This window comes from Pinus tabuliformis, chromosome X, assembly GCF_031772625.1.
Source record: "Pinus tabuliformis cultivar Carrire ecotype Pingquan chromosome X, CPIR1, whole genome shotgun sequence".
Taxonomy (NCBI): domain Eukaryota; kingdom Viridiplantae; phylum Streptophyta; class Pinopsida; order Pinales; family Pinaceae; genus Pinus; species Pinus tabuliformis.
Genome location: NC_142308.1, coordinates 914585949 through 914594187, shown reverse-complemented (window position 1 = coordinate 914594187; position 8239 = coordinate 914585949).

The following is an 8239-nucleotide window of genomic DNA, read 5'->3' as shown; positions in this document are numbered from 1 at the left end:
GTTATTAAATTTTCATTCTAAAATTATTGGGTCCACTCTTCATCGCATATGGGCATCACAAGAAACATATTGTATTACATCATATGCTTAAGATTGCCGATCGCCGATTAGTTATGTCATTCATCGCATAGCCAATATCGCAATCGCCTCCTCACATTTTTATTTATGGCCATACCATTATTCCAAATCTGCAAAGCGCAATGTGAAAAATACAAATCGCGAGATGCGGTGTGTGATCTGAGAATTACAGCATGACTATCCCCGATTCGCAATATAACAGCTCTTCAATAGTGTGATCACTATATCTCATCGCACATATTTTCTTTGCATGATCTCATATTAGCAATTTGCTATGCCAACCTCCAATGCGAAAGCTTCCAATGCATGCCTCTAAGCCATTAACATTTAATCAATATATGACATAGCAACAAAGGTGAAGTCTTGCAAATTAAAATTCAAGCATGGTGAAGAGACATGTGGTGCGAATCATCTGATACAACGTTGTGTTATTTTAAAAGCGAGCTTGGGTAACCACTATGGTAAGAAAGCAGTTAATGACAAATTTGCTGCATGCAAAAATCATTTTGATTTCTCATATATTTTAGTTTTAAATATATAATTCCATAATTAGATAAGAAATTCAAGACCTTTCTATCTTCATATTTAAATTTTATTATCTTGGATTTGGTTTTGATTCTCAAAATTTCATAAAATCACGGAGTTTATATAAAACTGATAATATTGTGACAAACAGTCATTACTGCACATTCTCATTCTTATTTCTGATGCATTTCTTTTAATTTCAATTCCCCTGAGCACTAAACATTCTATTTTTACATTTTACTACTTGCTTTAGTTTAAATAAAATAAATAATGATTTTGGGTTATAGGATTTTGGTTAGTGTGACTTCTTCATGTTTTTAATGTTAATTAAAATAAGGAGTCAGCTAGTTTGGAGAAATTCATACCTTTCAGGTAAGATCAAAAGCAATTATCCAATGGTAAGATTCATTTACCCACTTTCATTAATTTCCATTTCGTCAATTTACTCTCAGTTTTGTTTTTCTGATATATAAATCTGTTTTGCAGCTCTTCATAAAAGGCTTCCAATCCTCCGCCAGATCATATTTTCGAAGTCTATACTCTTCTCCTGGCTTAATTTCAAGAAGCTGCGATAGTCTTCATCGAAATAGCTACATCAGGGAATTTCTGAACCTTTAGTTTGTTTCTTTGAGCATTCTTGTTATTAAAAAATGATCAAGACAATGCTTTGAAACATGAAGATTGATATCAGATAGAAAATTTTCATTGTGGCTAAATTTTATCGTCACTGCTATCCAAAAAAGCCAAAAACACTTACAACCCTGCAAGGTATGATTTTCATAAATCTCAACATAAGAAAGATTGATTACACGATTATTTTCTTTTTCTTCATATTGTTGAGACATTGGTATAAGCATTCTTGTTTGAGTTTATCTTTTGAAAATTGGATTTTCCTTCATTTTTCACATTTCTTCATTTTAATTTCGTTTGCTGATTTCTTTTCTCACTTTAGCATAAGACTTCTTTTCTTTTGGTTTTCAGTTTTGATTTTGGTGACTCTGTCGTGATTTATATGGAAGGTCTTCTTGTTACCTAACTATGGTCAGCATTCATGGAGAAAAATTGTTAATAGTTACCTATTATCGTTTTCTTAAATCTCTTAGTAAAGTTTGATTTTCTTATTATAAAAGTAGACATATTTAAGGAAGAGATTACTGATCAAGAGAAGTTGGCAAAGTATCATAAAATCTGAAAATTTCTTCTTCATCAAATTGTATTCATTTGAGATTTCAAAATTTTATTAGAATCTTTCAAAGTTCTATTATCAGACAAGAAAAGTTATTTTTAACCAAGTAAAGACACTTTACAACAAAGCACCTTTAACTCTGAAATTGTCATTCTTAACTCTTAAGGAGTCAATGATTCTCCCTATCCCAAAGAGTCTTATTTTTCTAGAGTATAATCCAGAAATATATTGAAACTTAAAAGATAAAAGGTCTCATCATGAACCTGCTTACCATGATCATAGGGGAAAAATAGGCTAACATTACCAACACTGCTAAACAAACCAGGGTAATGGCTTATGATTGCAAACAATTATAAGACAAGGGGTCTCATCACGAGTCAGCTTGTTCAGTCTGATTATAACCAGTGAATGGCATTGTCAACTATCTGGCCACCAAACCAGGACAATGGCTTTTAAGAAAAATAAAAAATAAAAATTCAAAGAAAATAAACATATATAAATGGATTTATCTCTAGATCAATAATTCTTAAACAGATGGGATTCTGAATCATTCATGATTAAAAGGTAACCCTGTCGAAACTATAGATGTTTGTTGGCAGCAGTGGATCTACCTATGACAAAGGAGTATATTTTAAAAGCTAAGCTATAAAGTGACCCCTGCTTTATCTCTACAACTAATTAAGGACTGATGTAGAGTTTTGAAATATTTTAATGTATGAGGAATTTTAAAGAAAATTACAATTAGATGATTCTTGCTTTTATTCAGACTAATGAACTTAGTCAAGCATTTCAAGCGTAATTTTCTCTTCTTTAATTATTTTTATTTTAATTTTAGGGAAATCTTATTCATATCAAACAGAGATTCTGGTTCTTCTCCCGTGTGTCGCCATTGTTGTGGTAAAAATACAATGCCCCCATTTTTGACTTGTTCACTTCAAATAATGGGGACCCTTTCTATAAAAATTTTGGGTAAACACCTTTTTGGATTTTTATTTAGTTAATTGCCCTACGCATTTGTTAATTTTTCATTTTCTTTGGATTCTTGTTTTGATTGCTTTGTTAGAATCAATTTTTTATAAGCTTCCCATTGACGCTTGTTTCGCCTCATTCGGTCAACTGGTCTGAAAATGGCACTCCTTTAAAAGTATGATTATTTATGTAGCCTCGGTTAAAAATGCATAAAATGTACAATATTGCATTTTGTAAATAAATTAGTTCAATAACGCATTCATTTTAAATATTAACCCATAGCGAGCTTTTACTAATATTTTTCCATTTTTAATTATGCGGCCAAATCATTAATTATCGGGATTTAAGAAATTTACTCCAATTTCCAAATCAATTATTAATCTCGAAAACCCAAAATTTTCGAAGTGGCTATAGTTTATATTTATATTTTTACTTTTATTAAGAGTGGCTATAGTTTATAAAATAATCCTCATAAAATAAAATCAAAATTAAAATTGATTTTTAATATTAAATCTTAGATTAATTAAATTAATTATTATTTAAAATATAATTAATTTAATTAAATTAAAATTTAATATATAACAAATATAAATCGCATCGCGACTTTTCAATAACCCGATACACACCATACCCCGATGCCGATATCGGATCGGGGATTTTGTATTGTATTAAGTTTGAAAGCCCGAAAGGCATATCCCCGATCACCGATTAACCAAAGGGCATTAATCAAACTTTAAAAATCCATCGGTTTGAATGAATCGCATCCGGGGTCTTCACTAAATACAAAGTTTGAAAACCCCAACATTTCAATATCGCCGATATGCCGACTGCGAAAAGCACATGACGCATTAACTTGTTTATCAACGTGTTTTGGGTTTAGTATAGTTTAATAAATATACTCATACGTATGAGCAATATGGACGAAGTAATATGGACTAGGTATGGAGTAAATAAAGGTAGTATAGGTTAGTTTGTTTTTATTTAAATTTTTTATTTATTATTTTAAAAATTTAATATTTAAATAATAAATTTTAAATTAATTAAGTTAATTAATATATAAAAATTAATTAATTAAATTAAATTAAAATTAAAATATTATTTATATTAATTAGTTTATAAATAATTAATTACATATTAGTTAGTTAGATTAATGTTAATTAATAATTAGTTTAGTTTGCAGTTAATAATTAAATTAGAATTAATTAGAGACTAATTTAGGATTAGTTTTTAATTACAATATTTTTAGCCCAGCAACAGAATTTCCAGATTCATGCCAGATTTGACCCATCAACTTTGGAGGCTCATAGATTGGGTTATACTTGGCCAAATGAGGCCCAGGACGGCTCATTGGAAAGAGAAAATCAAGGAGAACATTTTTGAGGAGGTTTCACTAACAGATTTAATCATTTATTGGGTCAAAAATCAGGCAGAAGATCAAGCTCCGAATTTTGAAAACAAAATCAATTTTCTGAGTTATTTTCTTCATTTTCATTTGTCCAAACCTCTTCTAATTGCAGATCCATTGGTTAATAATATCTTTGGCCAATCAAACCATCCCATGCATCAATTGAAAGCTTACATTTTATTTTCAAGTATTTATTTAAATAGAATTTGATTGGATTTGATTTAATTGCCAGAAATGATATTTTGATTGCATCTTAATTTATTTTGATTTCTTTTGCAGGAAAACAGTGGAAGAAATATGAAGAAAAGAATCTCAATCAATGAGAATGCTCCAGCAATTGAAGATCAGGATTTTTGAGCAAGTAAAATTAGATTTAGCAGATTTCTCTTCAACAAACTCTTCTCTCAAGAATTCCTTGACAAATATTATAAATAATAGATTGCAGAATGTAATTAGGGGCTACTCTCCTCTGTAATTTTAGACTTCTGAAAGCACTACTGTAATAGGAATTTAGAGTTGTAGGAGATAGGAGACAAAATCTCAGATCTGAGGATTATTGAGGATTTTCCCTTTGTATCTTGAATTATGCCTGAAGGGCAAAGTTTGCACTATTGTGGCTTTAGCTTTGAAAGTAGAAGTTCAAGCAATGTAAAGGGTTGTTGGAGACCAAGGACAGAGAAATGGATGCAATAAATTGGTATTTCTAATACTACTGTTTCAAATATCAGTTTTAATTTTATGGTGACAGGAATGTGTCATTTTATTCATGTTTGTGCACTATTGTCAATATGGGTAATTTGTCTCAATGTTGTTATTATGTATCTCTATTTTTATGGATTAATTTCTCATTTTTGAGTAACTACTTACTCAGAAATCTGTCTTATGAAACTGATTTATTGAATGGTAATGTGTTGTAAACTATTTCTAGATATCATTATTCAATTATTGGATTTACTGATTTGATAATTAATATCATTTTTGAGAACTACTTCCTGAATGTTGTTGGTTTATTATTTCAGTTAAGAGGTCTCAATAGGATGTGTTCTGGTAACCCTAATATCAGTTAATTGAACTATTTCATTAACTTGATATTCATTATAAACAAGACATATTTAAATCTCAATACTTTAATTATCTTGCTCTTAGTTGGGTTAGATCTATATCTGCCTAATTAAGATAGGATTTAGATTAGTTTCTTTTGCTTGCATCATAGAATAAGCTTGCATTTAGAGTAATTTCTACATTCTTTTAAGTCCTCTCCTCAAAGAGGCAAAATTTTAGTTGTGGCTTGGCTGAACCCAAATCAGCTTAAGGGTCATTCTCTTGCCTGATCAGCAAGAAGAAGTGATCTGATATCCCTGTCTATTGGTAGGTAAAGATACATTATAAACCAATAGCAATAGGGAGAAGGTAACTGGACCTAGTTAAACCAGTCGGAGCCACCACACCAAACGGAAAAGGAGCTGCTTTAAGGTCCGGACTGGGTGGTTTTCCCCCAATGTTGTTGCAGCGATTTTCGAGGCATCAACACTTGCTTATCCTTGTACTTCTTCTTTTGATCGTTGCCAATAGGAACAACTACAAAACTATTGACGTAAGCCTAAAGATCATATTCCACCAGATCAGCTAAGATTTTTGTCTTCCATATTACATAGTTGGAAGCTCCTTCCAACCTTTCTTGATCTCTGAGCCCATGCGATGCCATCTCACCCAACTGTTGAACTAACTCCTCTACTCACTACTTAGCACTACTCAGTTGCTCAGCAAGTGAGAAAATTGAACTTTCTGGCGGAAAGTTCTCTAAGGAGAATAATTATCCTTCTATGTGTCTTCATTCGTTTCTATTAGATTTATGTCCCAACGGACATTGTTCCCTTCAATAATTGCACCGAGGCTCTGCGTCACTCCCTCTGCCTCTTCAAACTCACAAACTGGAAATTGTATCTCTCTATTGTCTCACTCAGAGAGAGATTTCCTCAGATCTACTTCTCGAAAAGGACTATGCAATCCGTTCAAGGGGATTTGAATTGCTGCCAAGTGCATCTTTCAACCTCACTGGTCAACACTCGATCCTCTCTTCCTATTTCAAAATCAATGCTCTGATACCATGTGAAAATTCCTACACTAAAGGAACCCCTATTGTAGAAAATCTGAATCTAATCCACCTACTTGATTTTCTTTAAATTACATTCATCGAGTTATTCATCTTAATACTAAAGCAAATTACTTCTGTAGCCTACACTAATTTAAATATTTGATCTCATGAAATAGAAAATAGAACAAAGAACAAAATACATAGGACACACTTATTTTTTGACACAAATGTCCCCGTAAAAACCCAATGCGGGAAAATCAGTGCAGCAGTTCTAAGGGTTTATTATTATTGCAGGACAAATATCTAAATACAAATCTAGGATGCTCATCTAGAAATCCTTTACAGAGAAAAATATTGGTGGAAAACCCAAGTGAGTTTTACCTCACTTCACCCGACAAAGTTTCAGCTGATTCGGCACAAGACTGGCTAACCCCGACTATTATGCGCTGGCCTTGCATTAGCCTTTCAGGCTCTGCATCATCCCTGCATCACCTCTTCTTCCTCTGCATCAGCTATCCCAGTTGTTCTGGCAGTTCCAGGTAGTTCTGGGTGGTCCCCGTAGTTTTGGATTCTACGTGACAGGAAGGTTTTCTACTCCACATTGGCCCTTCTGGCTCTGTGTTAGGGCTTTGTGGGCCCAGAATGGCCCAACATCACCTCTCCCTGCTATTGTGTTGCCTCTCTACAATCTCTCTCCGCCTCTCTGTCAGTATTCTCCCGAAATTTCTTCTCCTGGATTCTCATTTCCCCTCTCCTATTGAATGATCACATAGTTCGAATTTCTCAACATCCTAGACCTATAAATCAAATTCTAAATCAATTCGTTCTCTCTATGTGTCTTTAAGTGAACCCCAAGCCTCCATATTATACTTTTCCTGTTGAGTCCTCAGTGACCGAGATTAAGTCTCTAATCAATGGCTAGTATTAGAATATGACTTGATCTGTCTTCTCGATCATTCTCACCCATATTTTGATTAATACCCATTAATATTTTAATTTCCCTAAGTTTAGACTTAGGAGCTCCATTAAAAATATTAATTATTTTAATAAAATACAATTCATGTGGACTTTAACCAAATGGTTTCTAGGTTCTTTAGAACTCATGTGCCTTAGCCTCTCCACTAATTTTCAAGGCTAGAGCACTTCCAACGCTGCCAAAAACTAACAGTATCCAATAAACATTCCTCTATCAACAGGAGAATCAAACTTTCCTAGTGAATTGTCATTAATCCTCATAAAACATTTGCTTCCAAATATTTTGAAGTGTTTTACTGAAGCATGCCTTCCTTTCCATGGTTCATATGGAGTTTTGTCACTATTTACTTGGATTTTTTCCATGTTCCAGACGTATATTTCTAGCCAAACATCCTTCCTCCAAAATTTATCCTAAAAGTCAGCTTCGAATCACATTGTTCTTGCAGTAGTCTCTCGTACAAATCTATTCATTCTTTCTACCACCCCATTTTGTTGTGGAGTCCTACCAACAAAAAATTGCCTCTTGGTTCCCTGTTTTACATAGAATTTGTTGAATTCTCAGAAGATTATGCTTGAGCCCTTCAATATATAGTGCATTTTTTTCTTTCCCCTTCCCATTGATGAGACTCATTGTTCCTTTTCCAGTAATTTTAGCAGAACCTTTATCTCTAAAGCTCACTTTTCTGTCCTTTTCTTTTCTTAATGAGTTGAACTTTTTCTGGTCACCTGTCATGTGCCTAGAACATCCAATATCCACATACCATATATTTTCCTTTTTCTGATCATAAAAGGCTAGGCCACACTTCTTAGAGGTATATTTTTCATTCTTCTTTCTCCATATTATTTCTTTTGGCTTTAGTGGGAAACTTTATGCTTCATGACCTAGATTGTTGCATTTTCTACTTCTAGCGTATACTTTGAAAGAGGGGCAAAAGAATTATAAGTCTTGACTTGATTTTTCCTCTTGATGTGAAAAATATTGTTTTGATGATTAGCCCTATATGAC